The 27,811-nt window shown below is 45.0% G+C and overlaps 1 long non-coding RNA gene across 1 annotated transcript; it reads right to left on the bottom strand.

Annotated features, from left to right (window-relative positions):
• Nucleotides 1-209: 209 nt before the first annotated feature.
• LOC101046743 (putative uncharacterized protein encoded by LINC01599) lies at nucleotides 210-27,746 on the bottom strand. The gene is made up of 6 exons (XR_012515042.1): nucleotides 12,359-27,746; nucleotides 11,274-11,570; nucleotides 8,658-8,740; nucleotides 3,030-3,280; nucleotides 2,393-2,519; nucleotides 210-1,787 (listed from the first exon to the last, which is right to left on the bottom strand). It is a non-coding gene; the product is annotated as a putative uncharacterized protein encoded by LINC01599 (long non-coding RNA).
• Nucleotides 27,747-27,811: the final 65 nt, after the last annotated feature.

The following is a 27,811-nucleotide window of genomic DNA, read 5'->3' as shown; positions in this document are numbered from 1 at the left end:
CTCACTTGTCTGGAGCTCCGTTTCATCAGCTCTAAAACAAAGGGATTGAATTAAATGTCCTATTTTGTCCTTTCCAATTAAAAAGACTCTAAATATATATGAACTCTGCTCGGGAAGCAGGGCTCTTTTTTTGTACTGTGCTGAAACAGATTCCCCCGCCCACCCCAACCTTGCCACCACACACTCAAGCACACAGAACCAGGGAAATAATAACAGCTCCCACTTAGTGCAAAGTGCTAAGGGCTTTATATATGTCATTGCACTAAATCTTTACAATAAATCTGTGAGGTTGCTACTAATTTTTCAGATGCCCAGAAAAGTCAAACTGAAGGCCAAAGTGAGAGCCTTGCTTCTTTGTCAAACAGGAACCTGGCCTGAATTTTTTGTTTGTTGTTTGGAGAAAGGATCTCAATCTGTCGCCCAGGCTGGAGTGCTCACTGCAGCCTTGATCTCCTGAGTGCCAGCGATCCTCCTGCCTCAGCTTCCTAAGTACCAAAGCTACAGGCATGCACCACCATGCCCCCGCTAATTTTTTACTTTTTGTAGAGACAGAGTCTCGCTATGTTGCCCAGGCTGGTCTCAAACTCCGGGATTACAGGCATGAGCCACTCCCCAAAGTGCTCGGAGCACAGGCATGAGCCACTGCACTGGGCCCTAGCCTAGATTATTAAAGTGCCTTCTGGCTCTATAACATCCTGTGAATATGGCTTCGTGGTCCTCTCCAGCCTTCCAAGTCAGCTATACTAGGGTGAGGGTCTGGGAATGTGGGATTCCTCCTGACATCCAAGATGTGCAGTGGCACCATCATCCTCGGATTCTACTTTTTGAATATGTTTTGTTTTAACCATGCTGGTTCTATTCATATAAAGCAGCACCCAGAGAGTTCTCTTAGAGCCCTTTAGAGCCTCCCGGACAAACAAAGCTTCTGTACACTTGATTCCAGACCTCCTCCTTGCTCTCAAAAGATCAGATCCCTCCAGAGTTTCTCTCGGGAGAGAGACTGAGCGGAGTTCCCCTCCCGTGCGTTTCCGGCCTGCATCAGGCCGCTGAGCAAGGCTGAACCACAGCAGAGTGGTGTGATCTCACTTTCAGGTCTGGTTTCAAAGCGCGTATTCAAGTTTCTGATTCTGCCACAGCCACAGAGTCTTCATTTCAGAAGCCATTTCTGAGTCTTCATCTTCCTTCCCTGCCTTAAGCATTTCAGTCCATCCAGCCAATCTCTCTCTTTCTCATACACACACAGACATACACTTCTACTCTCATTCATCCTCTTATTTCACAGTTCAAAGTAAACATCAAAATTAAGGCTGGGCCTGTGACAAGAAAGTGCATACAAAAGAAGTGAGAGCCTGCGTTTGTGAAACCGCCTGCATTCAGGGCTCTTTGGGACCATCCTCCTCTTTACAGGGCTGAGGGTTGCAATAAATAGAGCTCATCAGAGACTCAGACATACTCAGAATAAGAAGTGCATGTATTTAATAGAGCAGCTGTGTTGGTCTGCGTTCCTGGAGGGTCGTGGGAGGAGACTGGCATTCATCCGCTGCTCTGGAAAGGCTGTGCCAACAGCACCAAAAGCAGCAAGGAAGTTCCCAGTGCCGTGGGTGGTGCCCAGCAGGCATGAGGTCCACCGACTGGACCAGTCTCCTAGCCCGCACACTGGCCACCGCCACCAAGGGGCTGCCCAACACTGTGTCCACCTGTGGGGCCTCCAGCCTCTTGGAGATGAGATGGGCTGTGTGGAGGATTCCCCAAAACCCTCCCACCAGAACATCCAGGAGTGGCTCCGCCTAGAGGGAGTCCTTGAAGTGTGGGGTGGGGGGGTGCAGGACCCGTCCTGGGCAACCCGCAGCTCCTCAGGGAGAAGAACACCAAGACTTCGAGGCCACTGGAGGCCACCCCCACCACCCCACAGGATGGAAGAGCCTAGGCCTCTGTGTCCTTAAGGAGAAAAATTCTGCCATCCAGCCAAGGGAGGCAGCACTTTACTTCCCACTGGGGCTTCACTTCCCATGGGGCCTCTGGGTGGTATTTAGCAAGCAGAAATACAGAACACTTCATTACATTTGAATTTCAGATACTCAACAAATACTGTGTCTGTGTAAATATGTCCCACATACTGCATGAGGTATACTTAAGACTACAACGTTATTTGTTATTTATCTGAAATTTAAATAGAACTGGGCATCTTGTCTTTTTGTTTTTTTTCCTTTTTGTGGAGAGCGGGGTCTCGCTATATTGCCCAGGCAGGTCTCGAACTCCTGGGTTCAAGCTATCCTCCAGCCTCTGCCTCCCTAAGAGAGGGGATTACAGGCGTGAGACACAGTGCCCGGCCTGGGCATCTTGTTTTTATCTGGCAATTCTCCCTTCTTTACAGTCTCCGCTCTGGCCAGGCCTTCCCAGACGAGGGTTTATTCCATGTGCTCTCAAGCAGAAATGTGTTCATTTCAGATTCCCCTGGGATTCCTGGTGAAAAGGCAAAGGTCTCAGGCTGCATCTGTTGAATAACATCTCTGGGGGTGCTGCCCAGAATACACATTTTATCAAGTTGTTATCTAAGTGGTTCTGATATACATTTATATTAGTTGTCTATTGCTTCTGAACAAATTACCCTATAAATAAAGGCTGAAAACCACCAATATTTATCATCTCATAGTTTATATGGGTGAGGACTCTGAGACTGACTTGACCTTATGATTCTGGCTGGTGGTCTTTCGTGGCACTACAAGCAAGCTGTCTGTCTTCTCAGGCCTTCACTGGTGCTAGGGAGTCTGCTTCCAAGCTCACCTATCTGGCCCTCAGCAGGCCTGGGGTCCTCGCTGGCCCGTGGCTGGAAACACCAGTTCCTCACCACAGGGACCTGTCTGTGGGGCTGCTCACAGCATGGCATCTGTGAGCAGCCCCAGGCCTTTCCCAGGGTTAGCAATGGTAGGGAGGGAGAAAGGGAAGGAAAGAGAGGGAAAGAGAAAGAGAGAGAAGTGAGAACTGTGGGTGAACCACAAACACAAAGTGAGCCCTAAAGACAAATCTACTCAAGGGAGGAGGGAAGAGAATTGCCCAACGGCATGAATGGCAAGAGTCGGGAATCCGCCCACCGTCTTAGAGGCTGGCCGCCTGGATGTTCAGGTTTGGGAATGACTGCTAGAGACCGGTCCTCGACACACCGCAGCCAAGACCGCGCTGTGAAAAGATGGGATCCTGTGTCTTTCTTTCCTTATTTTTCCTTGCTTCCCTCCTCCTCCCCGTCCACCCTTTGGTGATCTGAGACAATAACAACGAGGAACTATAACGAAGTGAAGAGGAAAAAGAAATCAAAATAGCAACCTTAGGAGACTAATTGCACATTTTAAAATGCTCGCAAATGCTGTTTGGGTGGAATGAAACTATGCATATCCCATGCACGTATAGTGTGTCCTAAAATGCCAGCATTCAGTGTGGTTCTTTGAGACTCTCTGGCGAGTACTAATGAAAACATGGAAGTAGGGTGACCAGTTGTCTTAGTTTGGCCAGGACTCACTCGTGTCTGGGCAAAACAATATGGTTGGTGACAAGGAGCCAATAAGTAATTGCATCAGCCACTCTGCCCCCCATCTAGAGCCTGAGTGGGTCGGCCTTGTGATGGGGTGGAGAGGACACGGGCTTGGAGCTGCAGGCCCAGTATTCGCCTTTAGCTGTGGCCTTAAGCTCTCGCCTCTAGAAAGCAGGAACCATGCTTCTGCTTGGTAGAGCTTAAATGTGATACACAGGGGAGTGCCTCGTAAACTGAGAGGTGTCGTCCCGATTTTGAAAAGAGCCCCTCCTGTCAAGGAAGGTGAGACCGAAGATACCACCCTTTGCGCTTCTGCAACCAAGTCTGACATTTTCTCTTTCACACAGGCTGGCCATGCTGACCTCCTGGAAAGGTGAACACAGCCCACAAAAGCCATATTACACTCATTTAATTTTCATTTTAATTGGCAGTATAACCCCAAATGGATGTCTACTAATCCCTCCAGAAAATGCTAATCTCCCCAAAAGAACAGTCATCTCTATTGTATACTCAGTGAAGTTTCCGAGGAAATCTCAACAAAGTCCTGATGTAAAAGATGTGATTCATCGTTCACAGCTCTGGAGGCGTGACTCTCTCCTCTCAGGGAGGGAGCTAGCCCCAGCAACACTCTTCGCCCCACCCCCCACTGCCATTCCTCAAGGTTTGGGAGATGTTTTTGTCGCTGTTTGTGAAAAAGGCAGTAATATTTAAATCCTGTTAAAGTGCTCATCCCCTCTCTTTTTTTCCTTCTGTCTTTACTAGTTCTGGGCAGTAAATACGCAGGCCTGCACATTTCTATGACCTGAAATCTCTAACTCAAAATGGCAATACCACTTTGATTGAACTCTCTTTTTCTTTGAGATGGGCCAATTGCAAGAATGGCCATAATTTTCTTCTGTAATGATCTGTCCATCATTCTCCTCCACCCACCCCTGGGCCCTGGAGGTGAGTCTCAAGCATCCAACAAAGACCTTGGGGCTGATTACAATGCAGAGGAAAGATGAGCTCCTTCTGTTCTGTTCCCTGCACTTGGCAGCGATATGACCTTGAACCTCTCTCAGTCTTAATGGCGAGAAAGATATCTGGCTGTCCTATGGCATCAGTGTTTGTAAGGATCAAATAAACAAAGCGAGTATCACTGAAAGACCTTTCAAAACAGAGTGCCATATAAATAGAAGGTGGTTAGTTTATTCATTAGAGTCCTTCCCGGTGCCACACTTCAGATATCTGGCCAGCTGAGTATTCCAGTAGGATTATTATTTGCAATGGTTACTGGGTGAGAATTTCTGCCCACGGACCTTGGCAAGTTTACTTAATAATTAAATTAAATTATTTAAATTTAAATGACTGGTGGTAATTTTAACACTTTCACAAAGCTGTTGCCTCATGCTTTTGGTTTTATCGTTTTAACACTTTTGAGAGGCTGATTTTTGGCTGGTCCGACTGCAGTGGTGTTTACAACTAACTAATCACAACCAGGTACAGACGTCTTAATTCCCTCTCAACTCCCCCGGCTTCACTTGACGAGCCTTAAAAAAAAAAAGGGCCGAGCGCGGTGGCTCACGCCTGTAATCCCAGCACTTTGGGAGGCTGAGGCAGGTGGATCACGAGGTCAGGAGATCGAGACCATTCTGGTCAACATGGTGAAACCCCGTCTCTACTAAAAATACAAAAAACTAGCTGGGCATGGTGGCACGTGCCTGTAGTCCCAGCTACTCAGGAGCCTGAGGCAGGAGAATTGCCTGAACCCAGGAGGCGGAGGTTGCGGTGAGCCGAGATCGCGCCATTGCACTCCAGCCTGGGTCACAAGAGCGAAACTCCGTCTCAAAAAAAAAAAAAGGCTAAATTTTGCCCTGCACTTTAGGCACACTACCATGAAGACCAGTTTCCTAAGTATGTCCTTTCCCTGACATTCAAGATGGTGCTATTTCAGTTTACACAGAATTTAGCTTTTAGGTTTTTTTGTTTTTAGACAGAGTTTCGCTTTTGTTACCCAGGCTGGAGTGCAATGGCACAATCCCGGCTCACCACAACCTCCACCTCCCGGGTTCAAGCGATTCTCCTGCCTCAGCCTCCTGAGCTTTTAGTTTTCTACCATTTCTAAACAGATGTGGAATATTTTTAAAACCTACTTTTGCAATCGGCAGTTCTACCTCAATAAAATTGACTTAAAAATGAGCCAGGCTTAGCTAATCTTAAACAAGTGCCATAATTAAAGAGAAGATTAGGAACACACTTTCCCGCCCTGGTTCCCTTCGTTGCAGGCAAGCTGGTAGTTAAGACAAAAGTAAAACATTACCACCATGTCAAAAGAAATGAGGAAAGAAAAAAATAAAGGTTCACCTACAATCCTACCAGCCTGCTACCACAAGTGGATGGACTGAAAATGAAAGGAAGTAAACTGCTTCATTAACAGGATTCTTCTTCTGAAAGAAAAAGGGGCCAGGAAGGGTGCCTTATGCCTGTAATCCCAGCAGTTTGGGAGGATGAGGTGGGTGGCTCACGAGGTCAGGAGATGGAGACCATCCTGGCTAACACGGTGAAACCCTGTCTCTACTAAAAACACAAAAGATTAGCCAGGTGTGGTGGCGGACGCCTGTAGTCCCAGCTACTCGGGAGGCTGAAGGAGGACAACCCTTTGAACTCGGGAGGTGGAGGTTGCAGTGAGCTGAGATGACGCCACTGCACTCCAGCCTGGGCGACAGAGACTCCATCTCAAAAAAAAAACAAGGACGGGAGGTTTGGGTTCAAAGACTCAACCTTATCCTACAGCACTTTTTCATCTTTCCAGGGCATTTGGGGAGTGGGAGTTAAGGCCAGTACGTTGCATAATAGCTCTCAGCAAATTCTTGATGGAGCTAGGCAAAGAGGTTGTGACGGTTAATTTTTCATGTCCATTTGGCTGGGCCAGAGTGCCCAGATATTTGGTCAAACATTATTGCGGGTGTTTCTGGTGAGGGTGTTTTTAGATGACATTAGCATTTAAATTGGTTGACTTTGAGTAAAGCAGAGGACCCTCCATAACGTCTGCTAAGCCTCGCCAATCATCTGAAGGCCTGAATAGAACAGACGGCTGACCGCTCCTGAGCAAGAAGGGATCTTCTGGCAAACAGCCTTCAGACCTCAGCTGCAACACTCGCTCTTCACTGGGTCTTCAGCTGCTGGACCACCCTGTAAAATTTTGGACTTACCAGCCTCCATCACATGAGCCAACTCCTTACAATCAACTTCTCTCTCTCTCTGCACATTCTGTTGTTTCTGTTTCTTTGGGGAACCCTGACTAGCAGAGTTGTAAAGCAAGAGGAACTTTACACAACAGGATAAGAGTCTTTGAGCCGGCCGGGCGTGGTGGCTCGTCCCTGTAATTCAAGCACTTTGGAGGCCAAGACAGGTGGATCACCTGAGGTTGGGAGTTCAAGACCAGCCTGACCAGCAGGGTGAAACCCCATCTTTAAAAAAAAAAACATAAAAAAAGTCTTTAGCCATTTTCCTCCTCCACAGTAAACTCACACACAGACATGACTTTTAGGCTGAGACAGGAGCTTTCACTATTTCAAGGACATTGACTAGTGGAGTACCTGTTGGAAGTCTGCAGCTCTGTCCTGCTGGAAGCCAGAAAGCTGGATTGAGTCCCCTTCCCACTGCTTACTGGCTGGGGGGGCCCAATTGAGTCACTCAACTTCTTTCAGCCTGTTTCCTCATCTGACAAAACAGAAAGCTCTTCGTAAACACTGCTATAGAATTTCTGATCGTATTTTTACTTACCATACTTCTTTTTATTTTTTTTTCAATGTCCCATGTCCCAAAATACCAGTCCCTTTACAGAGGATAATTTCATCCCATGTGCCAACAGGAAAGCAGCCAGGTTTGCTGGAAATTCATGACTACTCTGCCATAGTTAACATAGACCCAGCCTGGGTCTGTCTCCCAGGCTGGATCACAGTGGCACAATCTTAGCTCACTGCAACCTCCACCTCCCGGGTTCAAGCGATTCTCTTGCTTCAGCCTCCCAAGTAACTGGGATTACAGGTGTGCACCACCACGCCTGGCTAATTTTTTTGTATTTTTAGTAGAGATGGGGTTTCACCATGTTGGTCAGGCTGTTCTAGAACTCCTGACCTTGCGATCTGCCCGCCTTGGCCTCCCAAAGTGCTGTTATTACAGGCATGTGCCACCATGCCCAGCTCTTACCATATTTCTTAAAGCAATAGTAATAGCTAACATTAGAGGACTTTATATTTGCCAGGCTTTGTGCCAAGAAGATACATTATCTCATTTTAATCTGTCCAACAACCCCATGAGGTACATAGTACCATGTCTCCACTTTACAAATGAAGAAACTGAGGTAGAGAGAAGTTAAGCTGCCTGCTGAGGTCACACTGCCAGGATGCAGCAGAGCTGAGGTCTACACCTGGTCTGTCAGAATTAGGGAGCATTCTTCCTAGTGATTAGCTCTGTAACTGCAGACCATTATTTAACCACTTTAAGTTCTGATATTCTTGTATGTGCCATGGGATACCTGCCCATCTCCTAGGCCTGTTGTGAGAATTCAGGGGATGACATTTGGGAGTGATGTCTAGCACACTGTGTGGTGTGCACTCAAAGAGTGAGATAGAAATTTCTATTATAGGCACTTGGTATGCACTGAATGTTTGTGGCCTCCCCAGAATTCCTACGTTAAAATCCTAACCTCCAGTGTGATAGTATTAGGAGGCAGGGCCTTTGGGAGGTGCTCATCAATGTATTAGTTCCCTTACAAAAAGACACAGGAGGCTGGGCGCAGTGGCTCACGCCTGTAATCCCAACACTTTGGGAGGCCGAGGTGGGCAGATCACGAGGTCAGGCTATCAAGACCATCCTGGCTAACATGGTGAAACCTCATCTCTACTTAAAATACAAAAAAAAAAAAAAAAAAAAGCTGGGCATGGTGGTGCATGCCTATTAGTCCTAGCTACTCAGAATTGCTTGAACCCAGGAGTTGGAGGTTGTCGTGAGCCGAGATCGCACCACTGCACTCCAGCCTGGGTGACAGAGCCAGACTCTGTCTCAAAAAAAAAAAAAAAAAAAAAAAAAAGGCACAGGAACTTGCTCTCTCTTCTCTCTCTGCCAAGTGAGGACACAGCAATAAGACACCCTGCTGTAAACCAGGAGTAGCGCCCACACTAGACACCAGATTTGCAGGCACCTTCATCTGGGACTTGCCAGCCTCACGAACTGTGAAAAAGTTAACAACGAAATTTCTGTTGTCTAAGTCAGCGATTTCCAACCTTTTTGGCACTAGGGACCAGTTTTGTGGAAGACAATCTTTTCACAGACTGGTGGTGGCATTAAAGGCTCATAAGCAAGGCAACCTAGATCCTTCACATGCACAGTTCACAATAGGGTTTGCGCTCCTATGAGACTGTGACATGGCTGCTGATCTGACAGGAGGCGGGGCTCACTGAGGTGCCACAGCGCAGGTCCCAACAGGCCATGGACCAGTAGCAGTCCATGGCCCAAGGGTTGGGGACCCCTGGTCTAAGCAACCCAGTCTGGAGTATATGTGTTATAGGTGCCCGGGTTAAGACAATGTCACATGCCCCAAAACACCAGTCCCTTTACAGAGGATAAGTTCATCCCATGTGCCAACAGGAAAGCAGCCAGGTTTGCTGGAAATTCATGACTACTCTGCCATAGTTAACAAAACCTTGTTTTAGAAAATATTTTTCATGAAAAGAGTAGATGAATTTGAACAAATGTTTAATGTTAAGTCTTTTGTGAAGTAAATACCTTCTTCTTGAATATATTTGTGAGAAGGTTATAGAGTCTAAACTACTCTATAATGCAGTTTTTGACATATCAAACAATCCTTAAAATGTTGATGAAATATATCTCATACTTTTAATTTTTAATTTTATTTATTTGAGACAGAGTCTCTGTTGCCCAGGCTGGAGCTCAGTGGCACAATCCTGGCTCACTGCAACCTTTGCCTCCCAGGTCCAAGTGATTCTCGTGCCTCAGCCTCCTGAGTAGCTGGGATTACAGGCATGTGCCACCACAACCTGCTAATATCTCATACCTTTAAAATACAGCTGTAAGGTTATCGTCTTAGTTTGTTAGGGCTGCAATAACAAAGTACACAGACTATCTGAACCAAAAGCTAACTGGACCTCTTCCATCTTCTAAGAAAATCACACTGGTACCCGAGAGAGGAAAGCACACAAAGCCAGGAGCAGCTACTGAACCAGAACAGCAATTGGTTACTTAGCCAGCAAAGCACACCATGAGGGAAGGAGAGAGAACTTCAGAACTTGGGGAAGGACAGATGGGCCTCAGGATCCCGATACATGGGGTATGGATGGGAGAGGGAAGACAAGATGGCCCTAGAGAGAATTCCTGTTTCCCCAGCTTTGCTCTCCTTCCCCCTCCTTTTCCCTTGACCTCCCCCAGTCAAGCCACATGGCCATTTCTGAGTCACAGATGCCACCTCCAATCATCCAGCAATGGATCCTTGTCAGCTCTGGCGCTTTAATGTTGGGGCTCATATCCGCTCCTTCATTCAATAGTGAAAACCTGAGGACATTAGGGTGAGCCCTTTTCTTTCACATTTGTGTCCACATTTCTCTACAGCTCCCTTCCCTCCCCACCTTCACTTCCCTCTCTCCTTCCATTAGTCTTGATGAAAAAGTGACTTTCTTCCCACAATCAATCTGCCTGTGCTCAGGTTCCCATTCCTTCCTTCCAGGACCCTCCACCCCTCGCTCCATCAATTATCTACCCCCTGGTCACCCTCGCTCATCTTCAACCACAAGCTCCCCTCCCCATGCGCTTCTACAAGCCTCTCCACCCCGTCTCTCTCCTATTTCACACCAAACTTTAGGAAATAAGCTACTACTCCTTTTCCACTCTTTTGCCCCATTCTCCATTCATGTCTACTCATTTTTGTATTCCCTGTAAAAGAACCTGGTGCTCATATTGCAGGTGCTCAAGGAAAGACACGTGGATTAATTATGGAACGGGATACTCAAATATTCCCAAGCAATAAGTGCAAGGATGGTGCAAGATGCAAAGAAGACGCCGTTCTTGTCTTTTTTTTTTTTTTTTTTTTAAGACGGAGTCTTGCTCTGTCACCAGGCTGGAGTGCAGTGGGGCAATCTCGGCTCACTGCAACCTCTGCCTCCTGGGTTCAAGTGATTCTTCCGCCTCAGCGTCCTGAGTAGCTGAGACTACAGGCGTGTACTACCACGCCCAGCGAATTTTTGTATTTTTAGTAGAGATGGGGTTTCATCATTTTAGCCAGGATGGTCTTGATCTCTTGACCTTGTGATCCACCCACCTCGGCCTCCCAAAGTAGTGGGATTACAGGTGTGAGCCTCCGTGCTGGGTCCCGTTTTTACCTTAAAGGAGGTGGCCATGGAATTTGCGAGATAAAATAGACACAAAAATAAGTCAATAGAGTTACACTGTAGACAAACAGAACAGTCTTTAAAATGTAGGCATCTGGAGAGAGGCCCCCGGGGACCGGAGTAACAGCTTCCTGTCCCCCTAGTGCTTATGTGAATGCAGATAAAGTCATAGGTAAGTCATAGTGCGGTGCAGGGACCGACCCTGGGCCACAACGGGGACTTATATAAAATGATGCCTGTGGTGACCATCTGGGATCCTCTCTTGTTCAATCTGGACAGTGTTCCTGGAGGGAGGAAGCATCAGTGGACAAACGGGTCGGTGCCATGGACAGCTCAGCTCAGTGTGAGTCAGTGTGGACTACCCAGGGGCTCCTGAGTACCTGAGTGATGGAAGCCGGAACCCGTTCCTGGCTCTCCCTGGCTGGGCACCCCTCTCTCCAGCTATAAACAGAAGGGTGATGCTCTGAAGACCTGAAGTTGTCAGCAGCAATCTCTGGGTGATTTTCCGCAGTCTGCCCACTGTCTTCCGTAACCTCAGGGCTGAGCCTCTCCAGGAAGCAGCCGCACTTCCCACCCCGATCAGCGTTGGCAGCTGAGAGGAAGCGTTGGTGGGCTGTGACCGCTGAGCCTTCCCCTGAGGCTCGGGCTTGGAGGGAGCCCTGTCCCAGGGACCAGGCTTTGTGAGGCCTTGGCACCCTGGAAGCCCAATGTTGAATGCTGCCTGATCCTCCACAGCAGAGCTTCTCACGGGCTGGGCTGCTTTCATTCAGGTCCTGGAGCTCCCAGAGACCAAAACAGCATTTACAGCCTGCCTGGGAAGATCTACAACCCTAAATTATTTTAGGAACAATGAAATCAGAGTATTGAGCTGAGGAGTTGTTTCATTTGATAGGTCGAAGGAATCAAAGGAAAACAGTTGCAAAACCAGGTCGCTCCTGTGTACTCCAGTAAAGAGTAATAATAATTGGTATCAAATACTTGGCGTGTCCCAGGCTCTGTCCTATAGTAGCCACTCCCTCCAGGAACTAGCTCCTCTACATAACGATGGGCAGCTGGTACCCAGAGCACCTGGCACATGGCCTGGCCTGCCAGATGCAGATAAGGAGAGATGGTGAATCCTTGTCTCGGTTCACCTTCTGTGAAGAGAAAGTGTGAGGGGAGAAGATGGATAAGATATGGTCCAGGATCAGCTAGGGCCTGAAAGGAAGCCAGCCTGGGAGACCGAGGGGAGCGGATCCAGAGTCTGTCTCCACCCCCTGCCATGCAGTGTGGGCTGAGAACCCTGCTCATGCAGAGACGCAGTAGATCCACAGACAGCTGCTGTAAGCAAACGTACCTAGCAGCCCCGGAGCCCCATTTACTCATTTCAAACGCAGTATGCTGCAGAGAAGGGGAAAAAAGGAATCAAGCCATTTGTCAACCGTAAGAAATACCCACAGGAACTCACATTTCCATCCAGATTTCAAGTTGGCATTTGGCTGTGACATCCATCTTACTGTTCAAGAACCCTGAGACCTCCATGGCTGAACATAACAAATGTCACCACCAGGCCAGGAGCGGTGGCTCATGCCTGTAATCCCAGCACTTTGGGAGGCCGAGGCAGGTGGATCACCTGAGGTCAGGGGCTCTAGACCAGACTGACCAACATGGCCAAACCCCGATTGTACTAAAAATATAAAAATCAGCCAGGTGTAGTGGCGCGCATTTGTAATGCCAGCTACTCGGGAGGTTGAGGCATGAGAATCACTTGAATCTGGGAGGCGGAGGTGGCAGTGAGCTGAGATCAGAGAGGAAACTATGTCTCAAAATCAATTTTAAAAATTAAAAAACCCAAATGTCGCCACCACCACTATCATCATCCCTGTCTCACAGGTGAAAAAACACTCAGACCGAGGGACCTGGCTCAGAAGGCACAGCCAGTCAGCAGCAGAGGCGGGAGCACAGCCTTTTCCCTCCGGCTTCTGTTAGTCCGGAAAGTCCCCACCAAGTAATGCTGAGGCAGATTTTCAATCAGGAGAGAGACAGGGTGACCTGAGGGGGTCCGTGTGGCCACGCTCCTAATCATGATCAATACTTAGCATGGATTGTTTTGAAAGATGGTAGCAAAATATTCTGAGGACTCATGGATGAATCAGAGTCCAGGGAAATGTCCTGTGGCTGGATAAGTGTTTCTGGGAGAATCACACACCACCTCCTGAACAGGGTCGGCTAAACAAGAAAACCCTGGATTCTTTCTTTATAGAATCCCATTCTTGTTGCCAGGAAACTCATGGGAGTATGGGAAAGGATGCTTTTTTGTTGTTGTTGCAGAGTAACAGTTAATTTTTCAAGACTATCTGGAAAGTTATGCCTGTGCTCTGGAGACACTGGTAAAAAAAATAAAGTCACAGATTCCCCTGCAGCCTTTTACCAATAATTACCAAAACCTACTACTAATGACCTTCACTCTTTCTCTCTCTCTCTCTCTCACACACACACACACACACACACACACACACACACACACACACACCCCTCTGCTCCTCTGCTCATATTTCACAGGGCTAGACAGAGATTTTATCTAAATGCATAGCTCTGAATTGCTAAGTGGCAGGAGTGGCTTGGATACTATGTTATTCCTGATCACATTAGGTAAGATCGATGACAGTACTTCTATCACTTTTTTTTTTTTTTTTTTTTTTTTTTTGAGATGGAGTCTCCCTCTGTTGCCCCTGCTGGTGTGCAGCGGCGAGATCTCATCTCACTGAAACCTCCACCTCCTGGATTCAAGAGATTCTTCTGCATCAACCTCCTGAGTAGCTGGGATTACAAACTCATGCCACCATGCCTGGCTAATTTCTGTGTTTTTTAGTGGAGACGAGGGTTTCACCATTTGGCCAGGCTGGTCTTGAACTCTTGATCTTAAACGATCCACCTGCCTCAGCCTTTCAAATTACTGGGATTACATGCATGAGCACCATGTCCGGCCGGCACTTCTATTAATTTTTGAGTCTGAAGCCCACCCATATGCAGCCCCAACATTTAACCTGGCCTCTTATACATAAATTCGTGATTTAATTCTCCTACAACTGCAGCTGATCATCTGTCAATCATCAAAGCTGCCTTTAAGATCAACCTACAACTCTACTCTGGGAACACGAAGTGAATGTGGGGCAAGTATGTGTCCTGTACTGGCCTCTCTCTTCACTTTCTGCCACCACATATAAGCAATACCCAAGTGTCAGATTTTCCTGAAGTCTGGGTAACTAAAGGGAAATACAACAGAAAAGGAAAAAAATTAAAACTCCACTCTGAATGTGGCTTTCCCCATAACCCAAGAGAAAAGCAACAAGAAAGCACCTTCAGTTTTAAAACTTTTTTTTGTTTTGTGCTCTGTCACCAAGGTTGGAGTGCAGTGGCGCTATCATAGCTGACTGCTGCCTCATCTCCTGGGCTCAAGCAATCCCCCCACTTCAGCCTCTTGAGTAGCTGGGATTACAGGTGTGTGCCACCACACCAGGTTAATTTTTTGACATTTATTTTTATTTATTTTTATTTATTTATTTATTTATTTTTTGACATTTATTTTTAGTAGAGACAAGGTCTCACTACATTGTCCAGTCTGGTCTCAAATGATCCTTTTGCCTTGGCCTCCCAGAATACTGGGATTACAACAAACATGAGCTACAGCACCTGACCAGTTTTAAAACTTGCTCTCCTGGCCAGGTGCAGTGGTTCATGCCTGTAATCCCAGCACTTTGGGAGACTGACACAGGAGAATCACTTGAGCCCAGAAGTTCAAGACCAGCCTGGGCAATGTAGCAAGACCCATTTTTTGTTTTGTTTTGATAAATTTTAAAAAACAAGAAAACCACCAAAAAGCAACAAAAACAACAACAACAAAAGCACTTGCTCGGCAAACCTCACTGCCCAAGTACCTCTTAGTAATACATGCTGCAACTCTCCCTCCACTTCTCAGGGACCCCCATAATCATGGGGGTTATTCTCACTAAATAATCCCTCGATGGCGGGATGGAGAGGTGCAGGCTTGAACACTTCCTGGGTCCAAAGAAGTGGATTTCCTCATTTGTTACGTTTAAATCAAACCACTCCCACAACAGGTTTTACAGTTTCTTCCACTTTTGCTTTCTTTCTTTCTTTTTTTTTTTTTTTTTTTTGAGACGGAGTTTCGCTCTTGTTACCCAGGCTGGAGTGCAATGGCACGATCTCGGTTCACCGCAACCTCCACCTCCTGGGTTCAGGCAATTCTCCTGCCTCAGCCTCCTGAGTAGCTGGGATTACAGGCACGCGCCACCATGCCCAGCTAATTTTTTGTATTTTGAGTAGAGATGGGGTTTCACCATGTTGACCAGGATGGTCTCGATCTCTCGACCTCGTGATCCACCCGCCTCGGCCTCCCAAAGTGCTGGGATTACAGGCTTGAGCCACCGCGCCCGGCCACTTTTGCTTTCTGATGAGTTTCATAATGCTTACTTTTGTAGTTTGATAACTTAAGATCTTCACAGTATGATCAGCAACCAACACTATTCTAGAAAGCTTCTAAATCAACTGTTAAGATGATCTGCTGGGTGGACAAAACACAGACCACTTTCTGGGAAGATAATGATTGAGAAGCATCTTAAGAGTAGGGTTTGACGAGCTGAAGGTTTGAATGCTCTACCAATTAGGATCTGATCCACTGCAAGGGAGAGAAACCCAGCCCTAAATCAGCAGAACAGAGTTAACTAGGTTAAGAAACTAGGAAGTCCAGGGGCTGCAGCAGCTTTAGACATAGCTGGCTTCAGACACTCAAAAGTGTTCTAATTCTCTGTTTGCTTCTAGACTTTGCTTTCCTCTGTCTTGACTTTTACTCTTGGGCAGCTCAGAACTTACATTATCGCGGGTACTAGCTACCCCAGTAAAGAAAGGCCTCTTATCTGGGCGGGGGTGTGGGGGAGGGATCCTGTGGGTTAGCCTGGGTCAGGAAACCCAAGTCTCTCCTGAACTTGGCGGGCTATTGGGAGTAGCATGATCAAAAGTTTGGAACTCTAGGTTAGAAGTACGCTCTGCTGCCACTGCCTGCACAGATAACTGTAGAGAGATATTGAAGAGGGGGAGACTAATAGAGGAGCATCGATTAGAGGTAGTGAGGCCCAACCTGAGGCGATGGCAGCAAAGACGGAAAGTGGAAGAAAACTGAGAGAACCCATCACAGCTACATCAGTGTATGATATGCTGATTTCAGGTGCAGCAGAAGAAACTAGAAACGCTAAAAGAATGGTGATGCCATTAGTAAAACAAGAATATGAGGCAGAAGAGTCTATTTTTGCAGAAATTTTGCTAAGACATACTCTTGGTTGGGCAAGCAAAGGAAGACGTCAGGCAGGCAGCCGAAGGGGAGGTCAGACTGAAGAGAGGGGTCGGAGCCAGAGGTCCAGAGAGGGGGCCTCTACAATAAGCTTGTAGTTGGAATCATGGAAATTGCAAGATCTACGTGTATAGAGATAAGCGGTCAAAAGACAGAGCCCCAAGGAATTGTGATTTAAGCTGAGAAGGCTGAAAAGGAAAAGGAATGAAGGATGGTGACCGACGCGCAACCAGATGATGGGTGGACAGAGAAAGTCAGACCTACTTAAGTCAAATGTGAGGAAAGTTCCAGCATCAAAAGGAAAAATAAATAGACCCCTGTGTTCAATAATATTTCCAATATTGGTTCTATACTCACATTTTCCTTATTCCTTTTCACAAGTGAACTCACAAACTAAGTCCAATGAGCAGTTATTGAGGCTAAAACATGTACTGCTTTCTGAACACCAGTGGCTTCCATCCTGAGTTGTATTCATTCGAGACCCGAGTTCCTCATCATTAGCAACAACATATTGATGTGGGGGTCTTCTCTTGTTTTTTTAGAACAGGGGCCAGGTATTAAAACAGCTGCCCAAGTACTGCAGTGCAAAGATGGCACTACTGCAGAAAGCTGTTGACTGGCAGGCAGCACCACGATGCTGACTTGGGGGCAGAGGTATCAAATCGAATCCTGGCACATGAAAGGCAGGTTGGAAGTCTCCGCGTATGAAGTACAAAAATGGTAGCTACATGACCATCAGCCTGTTTGAGAACCGTTCCTGAAGTCAAGGCAGAAGACATTTCAAGATTTCACCTTTAATTGTTCTCTTTTTTCCCAATTACTCCTTGAATTTTGGTATCCCCAGAGGTTTTTCCCCATTTAGGGTGCTCTATCCTCCCTCTCTTCTGCCCTCAAACCTATATGCAGTCTCCCTTAGTATCCATGTGGAATGAATTCTAGGACCCCCACAGATACCAAAATCCACAGACGTTCAAGTCCTTTATGTAAAATACTGTAGCATTTGCATATAATCTACACACATCCTCCCACATACTTTATTATTTTTTATTCGACTGAATTCTTTTTTTAATCTTCAACTCTTAATTTCAGTACATGTGCAGGATGTGCAGGTTTGTTGCATAGGTAAATGTGTGCCATGGTGGTTTGCTGCACAGATCAACCCATCCCTTAGGTATTAGGCCCAGCATCCATTTGCTATGCGCTCGCCCTCTGCACCCACCCCCCAACTCCCATGTAGTTTAGATCATCTCTAGATTACTTATAATACCTAATACAATGTAAATGTTAAGTAAACAGTAGTTATACTGTCTTGTGTAGGGAACAATGACAAGAAAAGATCTGTCCATGTTCAGTACACACACAACCATCCTTTTTTTTTTTTTTTTCCTGAATATTTTCAATCTGCATTTGGTTGAAACCCACAGAACTCGCATAAGCAGAGGGCTGCTGGTATTTAGCTGCCTATTGCATACATGTAACCAGGGTCGCAGCATGTGGCCACTCAGGCTGGGTACAGCAAAGAGCAACACTGAAAGGGGATACCACATTGCAGACATCATTATTGTTTTGAAGTTAAAAAAAAAAATTAACATTGTAGCTGTTGATTCCAAACTTACATGATTTATATACAGGACAATTTTCTGACGGATGACAGTAAAGTCTCTAGTTCTTTTTTTTTGAGACGTAGTTTCGCTCTTGTTACCCAGGCTGGAGTGCAATGGCGCGATCTCGGCTCACCGCAACCTCAGCCTCCTGGGCTCAGGCAATTCTCCTGTCTCGGCCTCCTGAGTAGCTGGGATTACAGGCACGCGCCACCATGCCCAGCTAATTTTTTGTATTTTTAGTAGAGACGGGGTTTCACTATGTTGATCAGGATGGTCTCGATCTCTTGACCTCGTGATCCACCCGCCTCGGCCTCCCAAAGTGCTGGGATTACAGGCTTGAGCCACCGCGCCCGGCCAAGTCTCTAGTTCTAATAAAATTAGTGTTATTACAACTCTTTTCTTTTTTTTTTTTTTTAAAGATGGGGTTTCACCATGATGGTCAGGCTGGTCTTGAACTCCTGACCTCAGGTGATTCACCCACCTTGGCCTCCCAAAGTGCTAGGATTACAGGTGTGAACCACCGCGCCTGGTCCGTTACAACTCTTTTCAAAATAAAAGTGTTTTAAAGAAAAAGGGCTCTGACCTGCACAAGGATAGGATGAGGCCCGTAGAGGCCCATAGAGGCCCTGGCTCCATCAGGATGCTCCTCAGGCACCTACACAACTTATGGGATCTGGCTTAGTCTAGCTCCACAGTGGTTCTCCATTCCTTCCTCTCCATTCCTTCTGCCACTGCCGGAGCTCAGACACTACTCCTCAACATCTCTTCCCTGTTCATTCTTCCTTCCTGATCTCTTTGCCTCATGTCTTCTCTTCTCCTACCCACTCTCCAAATTTGCTGTCAGAATAATCTTTCTAAAATGACTTCGCCAAGTGGCTTCCATGCTTAAAGGATGGAAATATCCTCTCATTACCTCCAGAATTCATCTGCACTCCTGAATACACAACATGGACTCTGCATGTCCTTGCCCTGCCCTCCTGCCTACCCATGTGCCCTATGCGCGAGCCACATCAAAGTCATATTTGATACCGTTGCATGTGTTTGCCTAGAACACCTGGCAGGCTCTCCAGTGGATTTCCGTTCATCCTTCGACAATTAACTTAATGGTCCCCTCATGAAATCTTCCCTGACCAACTGAGGCAGAAGCTGCCACACCCTCCTTTGCACTGCCACTGTGACTAGCTTATGCCTTTATGATTGCATTTCATGAGCTGCAATTATTTTTTGCATATGCTTCTCTTATTAAGGATGTGAGAGCTGCTTAGGGGTATGGAATGCATCTTATTATTTGTCCCTAATATCTAAGAGTACTGATGTGTACCCACGCGTATCCCTGATACCTAGCACAGTGCCTATCAGCTGAATTAAAGGAATGAATAGATGTGTTCAATGTTCAGAAGTCACTGAGGGTGGATTTGAAAATGAGAAAAGAGAATTAAAATGTATTGAGGATTTTAAGTTCTGGGATACATGCGTGGGATGTACAGGGTTTGTTACACAGATAAGCATGTGCTGTGGTGGTCTGTTGCACCTATCAACCCATCACCTAAATATTAAGCCCAGCATGCATCAGCTATTTATCCTGATGCTCTCCCTCCCTGCTGTTGAGGATCTTTTATGTCAGGTGTTGTTCCAGACTCTTTACACATAGGTCCTCAGTTTTAACTGTGGAGAAACTTTAACAGCAACGAGCCATTTCATTTGCTGTCCATTTCACAGTATTTTGAGGAGTCTCTGGGAACTTCTTTGGTAAGTGCTGCTCCCACCCTCTATGGCCTTCATTAGTCTGCCACATTGGGAGCTTCGTGCTTTCAAAAGGGGACTATTTCTTTGGTTTTGCTTTTGGTCTTGCACTCTGCTGGGAAGTATCAACCCAGTAATGCCCTACGCCTCATTAAAGGCTCACAGGATTTTTGTTGTTAAGAGCAACCTCTCAATTATTTTCCCCTGTGGCTTCTCTCTTCTTATATGAAGGTAGAGTCTAAAAGAGGTGGTGAAGACTTCTGTTTGGAACATAAAAGTAAGTGACAGGAGACTGCTTAAGTATGGTTCCCATACATTATCTAGTTTAACCATCACCACAATGTTATCCAGTAGATGGATAGGGAAAGGGAAAGTAACATGCAGAAAGGGATTTTTTACAGAAAGGGAAAGTAACATGCAGAGTTTAACTTGCGCAAGGACATACAGGTAGATTAGGTGGTAATCAAGTGAGCTGTTTTCTCCTAAAGCTTGGGCGGGTAAAGGGAAGGTGGTCAGATTTAGAACTGAACTGGAGCTTCCAACTGGGAACACTGTTACTACCAGCCAGACTCTGCCTCTCCTGTTCCTTGGACCCTCAGGTTAACCACCAGACATTTCACAGAGAAAGAGAGTAACAGACTGACTGTGGGTGTCAGATACGTGCTTGAGAGTAAAAGGAGTTTTGAACAACAGAATTTAAAAAACACCATCCACTGCAGTGGCTTACACCTGTAATCCTAGCACTTTGAGAGGCCGAGGTGGGATGACTGCTTGAGCCCAGGAGTTCAAAACCAGCCTGTGCAACATAGTAAGACCCTGTCTCTACAAAAAGACCCTGTCTCTCCATGTCATTTATAGTCCCAGCTACTGGGAGGCTGAGGCAGGAGGACCACTTAAGCCTAGGAGGTCAAGACTGCAGTGAGCTATGATCATGTCAGTGCACTCTAGCCTGGGCAAAAGAGTGAAACACTGTCTCAAAAAAAAAAAAAAAAAAAAAAAAAAAAAAAAAAAGAAAAGAAAAGAAAATTCTAGTAACAAGATTTAGAAAGAAAATAACTATTTTAAAAGTACCTGATTATACCTACATTCATAAATGTCACTGAAATCCAAAGATATTCTCTAGTTAAACATTTATTACTTGTGGGAGTGTGAAACTTGTTTTTCCTGTTTTTGCACTGTAAGAAACCAGACTTTTGTTCCAAGTGAATTATATGCCACGAGATTATTTACACTCGTTCTAAACACAAGTGTAAAGGTTCTCATCTAAGCTTTGGATAAAAAAAATAGTAATTTGTATTTGCAGCACCTCAATACATTGCTGTACTGTGCATGCAGCACGAGCAGGTCTTCAGGACACAATCCTTAGAAGAACAAGGTTGAGTAGTGAATGTAGATACGTGAGATTGTACTGTATACATAAAGCTCTGGCAATGATTTGTCAATCATAAGCCAACACGAGCACCTGGAACTCAAACCATTAATGCCTGGACTTCAATAGATTTACAAATCTGAGTTAAAGTTAACTTTTAAAAAATTACTCAAAGCCAGGTATGGTAGCTTATCACTGTTATCCCAGCAATTTGGGAGGCCAAAGCAGGAGGACTGTTTGAGCTCAAGAGTTTGAGACTAGCTTAGGCAACATGGCCAAAACCCATCTCTACAAAAAATACAAAATTAGTCCGGCACAGTGGCACATGCCTGTAATTCCAGGTACTCAGGAGGCTGAGGTGGGAAGACCGCTTAAGCCTGGGAGGTGGAGGTTGCAGTGAGCCAAGGTCACACCACTACACTCCAGGCTGGCTGGGTGACAAAGCAAGACTCTGCCTCAAACAAATAAAAACAAAAAACCCAAAAGTATTTAAAAGCACTGATCCATCAAAAGACTGTCAGTGGTACAGTTCATTAGTGCTAATAACCTGAAAAGAATTTGTTAAATACTGAAACAAGCCTATCTAGGCCAGCTTTTTTTTTCTTTTTTTTTTGACAGAGTCTTGCTCTGTTGCCCAGGCTGGACTGCAGTGGCACCATCTCAGCTCACTCCAACCTCTGCCTCCTGGGTTCAAGCAATTCTTCTGCCTCAGCCTCCTGAGTAGCCAGGGGCTACAGGCTTGTGACACCATGCCCAGCTAATTTTTGTATTTTTAGTAGAGATGGGGTTTCATTATGTTGGACAGGCTGGACTCAAATTCCTGACCTCATGATCCACCCGCCTAGCCGTCCCAAAGTGCTGCAATTACAGGCATGAACCACTGCACCAAGCCTTAGGCCAGCTCTTATACAAAAATTTTAATTTTGCTTTGTGAGGAAGAAATATTGTTTTCAACCTTGTGAAAATTGAAAGATGTGAATTCTTCACCAAAATAAGTTACAGTATTATAGGTAATGTATAAAGATCTTGAAAAATTAAGACCACCTGTTTAGTATTCATGACCATCTTTTCCATTAATTGAAAACAAAAAGGCCTTGCAAGTGTAATATAATGCAGTAAGCAAGCTTGCCCAACCCACTGCTCATGGGCTGTGTATGGGTCAGGATCTGTTTGAATGTGGACTAACACAAATTCGTAAGCTTTCTTAAAACACTGTGAGATTTTTTTTGCAATTTTTTCTTAAGTTCATCAGCCATCATTATCGTATTTTACGTGTGGCCCAAAGGCAATTCTTCTTCTTCCAGTGTGGCCCAGGGAAGCCAAAAGATTGGCCACCCCTTCTGAAGTAAAGTTATGTGCCACTTGACACTGGCTGATGGAGAAACGGATACAGTCCACGGTTCTCTCATTCTTGTCAGTAAAGACATGGCCAGATAGCCTGAGGAACCAGTTAAGCTCCGCATCCCGCCATACTCACTTGTTACACAATGAAAGATTATCTAGGCAAGAAGCAACTGCTACAAAAGTATTTTAAAGTCACTTTGCTCTTTTAGTTAATAAATCTAAACTCTGAAAATATTGTTATGCAGATAGATCAAGTCCCAGACTTCAGAAAAATGACTTTCTGCTGTACTTGAATGATCTGCTACCTAACTGGTTGCAGGTTTAGCAACGAATTGTGGAAGGAAGAACTAAGTAAGGGTCCAGGGCGGTGGAATGTTGATCTTGGAGCTCCAGCCAGCAAACCCAGGCTCCCGTATTTAGAAACGAGGATTTGCTCTGTCCCTATTGGCTTGTCAATGCTCGTGGCAGTTGCTTTCAAACTGTAAAAATGAACAGTGAACAAAGATTTTTCTGCCCCGTATCTTGTTTTCCTAAAATTGCTTATTTTTTAAAATAACAGTATATGCTGTGTAACAATGTTCTCAACCTCCTCCCATGCCAGCTGCCATTCCCATCATGACTGGGGAGGAATGTTTACATGCATCCTATACTCTCGAAAAGATGCCCAGATTTCACACTGCAACAGATAAAATCGACTTGCATTTATGCATATTTTCCAAGTCCCTACCTGTAATGCCACCTCAACTATAGTCACATTTATTGAACACTTACTATGTGCCAGGTACCTAAGTACACTGCATGTATTAGACTAATTTAATCTCCACGGCAACCCATGATAGATATTATTATGATCTTTACTTTACATATGAGGAAACTGAGGCACACAGAGTTTAAGTAACTTAAAGGTCACACAGCTAGTGGCAGTACTGGGATTCAAACCCAGATCATGTTGTCTCAGGGCCTCTGTGCTGACACTGTTTTCAGAATGCACGTGAGCAAAATATTATCATGAAAATAATTTGCTCTACCGTATTTTATCATTTGCAAATGATAGTGTCTTGTTATTAATAATCAATGACTTAGAATGTATCTCACAGTTGGTGGGGCTCACTAGATATTCACAGAACTTCACCAACACATAAGAACTTCAGACAATGTCTTACCCCAAATATCTAATGCTTTAAACTTAACTAGTGAAAACGGCTTGAGAATTTATTTCTTCCCTACCCAAAATTATGGAAAGTAAAAGCTTAGCTTTTCCATTAATTTTCAGTAAGATATTATTGCAAGTCTTTTTTTCTGTATTTCTATTAGAGTGAAGGTCTTTATGGTATGAAAACTGAATATTCTACTTTTAAAATGTTTATCATCAATGAATCAAAACTGTTTCAAATCCTGATGTTTCCTGAGAAAAAAGAAAACCCGAAAGTCAAATACCTGGCCTGAGCCTCCAGGACTGTGGGAGCGAAAGACAGAGCTTCAGCCTTCTGATGTAAAAACTACTACTTACTCTACTGGAAAAGAAAAACTGCTTTGAAAAACTAATTAAAATGAGAAGTTTTAAGTGTCTCAGATGTAAAATCATGATTATGTAAAAGGTACTTTCAAGGTAAATTCATTTTCAGAACAGCACTTGAACTAATTTAGCCTCTTAAATATGTCTTTTCATGGAAGGTATCAATAGCGGAGAAAATATTTTATGAATTATAATAATGTAGCTTTATGAATGATATTCAAAAGGCATATCAGAAAGAAATGGAAAGATAAATCAAATACGATTTTATAAGAAAAAAACTTGCTTTACTTACCCCGTGTTATCTTCTGAAAGCAAATCATAAAAGGTAGGCTTATTTTTTTAATGTAATTTTGTTCACCTTTAAAATGTGACTGCATTTCAAAGTAGATTCTAACTTCCTTTCTATGAAACATTTGAAGACAAAGTCAAGCAATGCCATCTACAGGGGGCCTTTAGAACAACGGATGTTTCTATAACCCATACTCTTCTTTAAATTAAAATACCTATAATCTGATGTAGTATCATATTTCGCATCACTTAACAAGAAAACTTTCAAGAAGGGCAAGAAAAAATTAAAAGATATGCTGTGTAAAAAAAAATTCCCACTAATTCTGGATTAATAGCTCTTAATTAAAAATAACCTAGGCCAGGGGTGGTGGCTCATGCCTGGAATCCCAGCATTTTGGGATGCAGAGGTGGGGAGATTGCTTGAGGTCAGGAGTTTAAGAGAGCCTGACTAACACGGTGAAACACATCTCTACTAAAAGTAGAAAAATTAGCCAGGTGTGGTGGCAGGCGCCTGTAATCCCAGCTTCTCTGGAGGTTGAGGCAGGAAAATCGCTTGAACCTGGGGAGGCGGAGGTTGCAGTGAGCTGAGATGGCGCCACTGCACTCCAGCCTGGGCGACAGACTGAGACTCTGTCTCAAAAAAAACAAAAAAAAACACCTAATTTCATTTCCAACTTCATGTAACATATGATCCATGGACCCTTGGTTATAAACTGTAGCAGATTAAAATGCAAAGCTATGCAACCTTTTAACCTTTAAAGACGTTTAAAATTATAATTAGTGTACAGAAGAGAATCAAATCATTGGAGAGTAAACCTGCAACCATTTTTAACTGCCGAATCCCCCTTCCTTCTTCAGTAGCAACATCTTTTCCTTCTTGGAAAAAGTTCTCTAAATTTTCAGCCTATATTTATAGTCTATTTCCGTTTCCAAAGCTCAGTCCTGTTTATTTTAAAACCTCTTATTTCATACAAGATTCCATATCGGGTTCAAAATGGGTTTTTGTCCGTATGTACTACAGGCCCACTCCAATCCCAGATGGTTTGCTTTTTATATACTTTCTTCCTTTGCTCTCTTCTGCTTGAGAAGTACACGCTAAAAGAGGTTTCCTTGTTGCAGTGGTTCTCAATTTAAGGCTAAACATTAAGACCATCTGGAGCCCCTTAACAAAAATACTATGCCTCTGATTAAACTGGGATGGGGCCTGAGCACGGGTTTTACGTGCTTTTAATTTTCCAGGTGCAGCCTGGTTGGAGAAACACCGCCTTACTGTGGGGTTCCACCCTTTCCCTAATTGGCTATGACTGCATTCTGGTAAGTGGTTGATGGGCTCCGTGCTGCAGAGGCAACCACACTCGCCCAGACACCATGGCATTGCAGTCCCTTGGGATTTGAGAATTAGCTATGTTGTGGCTGATCCCCAGCTAGAGGCATCACTTCATCTGTTGCACCTGCCTTTTAAACCACGTCCCCCACCCCCTTCATGTTATTGCAGAAGTCTTCTAGTCCTCAACTCACGAATCGTTTCTCAGGCTGGTAGGGTGCATTTTCAATACCCCTCAGCCTAACAGTTCACTCCCACATCACTCCTCCAATTCTGTCTCCATGCTTTGGAATCTGCTGCTGGTGGGTAAACACAAATTCAACCAGAAAGAGAAATGTTGGTCTCCCGTACTAACAAGCATCTTGAATCCCAAGTTACTTCCTCAGGCCTTCCTCCTGTGTTTTTTTTTTTTTTTTTTAAGTTAGGGTCTCTTATCACCCAAACTGGATTTCGGTGGTGCAATCATGGCTCAATGCAGTCTCGAGCTCCCTGGAATCAGATGAACCTGCCACATTAGCCTCCCTATGGTATGGATGGGACTACATGCATACACCACCACACCCAGTTAAATTTTGTATGTTTTGTAGAAACAGGGTCTTGCTGTGTTGCCCAGGCTGGTCTCAAATTTCTGGGCTCAAGCCAACCGCCTGCCTGGGCCTCCCAAAGTGCTGGGATTGTAGGGGTGAGTGACCTCACCCAGACTCCCCATGTGGCTTGTGAGTGCAGGTGCAACCTGTTACCTCCCTGCACTCAAAAGCCCGAAAGAGTAAATGACATTCCTAACAATGGACTCCTCCAAAAGAGGACCTCTTCCAGGGCTCCCCAGCTGTCTGTGGAATAGTGGTTGGTGATGGAGCATGTTTTCTCAACTGGTGCCCTTCAGGAAGCCCTGTAGCATTCACTGGTCCTAGCTACCACTGATCTAATCTTAGAATGCGACGCTTGGTACCTTATGATTTCAGTTTTGGCCTTATTCCAGAACAGGAAAGATACCCTATTTGGTTTTTTTTGTTTTCTTTTGAGACAGTCTCACTCTCTTCCCCAGGCTGGAGTGCAGTGGCATGATCTTGACTCACTGCAGCCTCTGCCTCAGGGGTTTCAAGTGATTCTCCTGCCTCGGCCTCTGGAGTAGCTGGGATTACAGGAACATGCCATCATGCCCAGCTAATTTTTGTATTTTTAGTACAGACAGTTTCACCCTGTCGGCCAGGTTGGTCTCCAACTCCTGACCTCAGGAGATCCACCCACCTCGGCCTCACAAAGTGCTGAGACTACAAGTGTCAGCCACCACACGGGGCCTACTGACTTACAATTACTAATTACTTCTATAGTCAGTTAGTACTTAGGTGAGTTCTCCAGAAGCAGGTAGAGAGCAATGTATGCATATGATTTATCAAGATGGTAAGTAAAGAAATGGGAATAGCAGGACAGGAATGGGAAGTCAAGCAAGAGTGTAATTTTGGCAAAGCTGCATAGAGGCCAACTTCAGCCTGATTCTTTCAGGAAATGTGAGTGGAAGTTTCATTTTTCTGAACTAAAAGAGCTGGGCTTTCATACAGTAAAATCAAGGCGCAATTCAGGCCAAAGACCCACAGACAGTATGTATTAAGAGAGAGCCAGGTGCTTGTAAGCTCAAGGCTTGTAATCACAGTACTTTGGGGGGCCAAGGTAAGCCAATCACTTGGGTTCAGGAGTTTGAGACCAGCCTGGGAAATATGGTGAAACCCCGTCTCTACAAAAATTACAGCAAAGTTAGCCAGGCATGGTGGCACACCTGTAGTTCCAGCTACCAAGGAGGCTGACGTGAAAGGATCCCCTGAGCCTGGGAGGAGTAGGCTGCAGTGAGCTAAGATTGTGACACTACTGCACTCCAGCCTGGGCAACAGAGCAAAACCCTGCCTAAAACAAACACACACACACACACACACACACACACACGCCACATACAGAGAAAGCAGGAAGGCATAGAAATTGGAGGAGGGTGAAAAGACATTTGACGCACCTGGGTGGACTGCTATAGTCAATGTCAAACTTATTTTTACAAATTTCATGTTATATAAAACAAGCTAAAAAGTGGTCATTTGTCCTAAGACCTCATTAATAACAGCTAGCACTACCTGTGCCTCACAAAGCAGCATACATTTAGGTTACACTGCCTTGTAAACTGCTTAATAAAATGCTAAGGGCAGTATGAACAAAGTATTTTAGGGAAAAGAGGAAAAAAAAACCCCAGCAAAGGAAACTTTAAAGATTGAATGAACTATTTTCTTGACTTTTAACCTTAATGTTTCTAAATAGGGCTGCTTTTGCTCTTTCTGGAAAGCAGTTACTTATTTAGATGTTCACTTTCTTCAAAGGTATTTCT

This window comes from Saimiri boliviensis, chromosome 2, assembly GCF_048565385.1.
Source record: "Saimiri boliviensis isolate mSaiBol1 chromosome 2, mSaiBol1.pri, whole genome shotgun sequence".
Taxonomy (NCBI): Eukaryota; Metazoa; Chordata; class Mammalia; order Primates; family Cebidae; genus Saimiri; species Saimiri boliviensis.
This window is presented reverse-complemented; position numbering and strand designations above follow the sequence as displayed.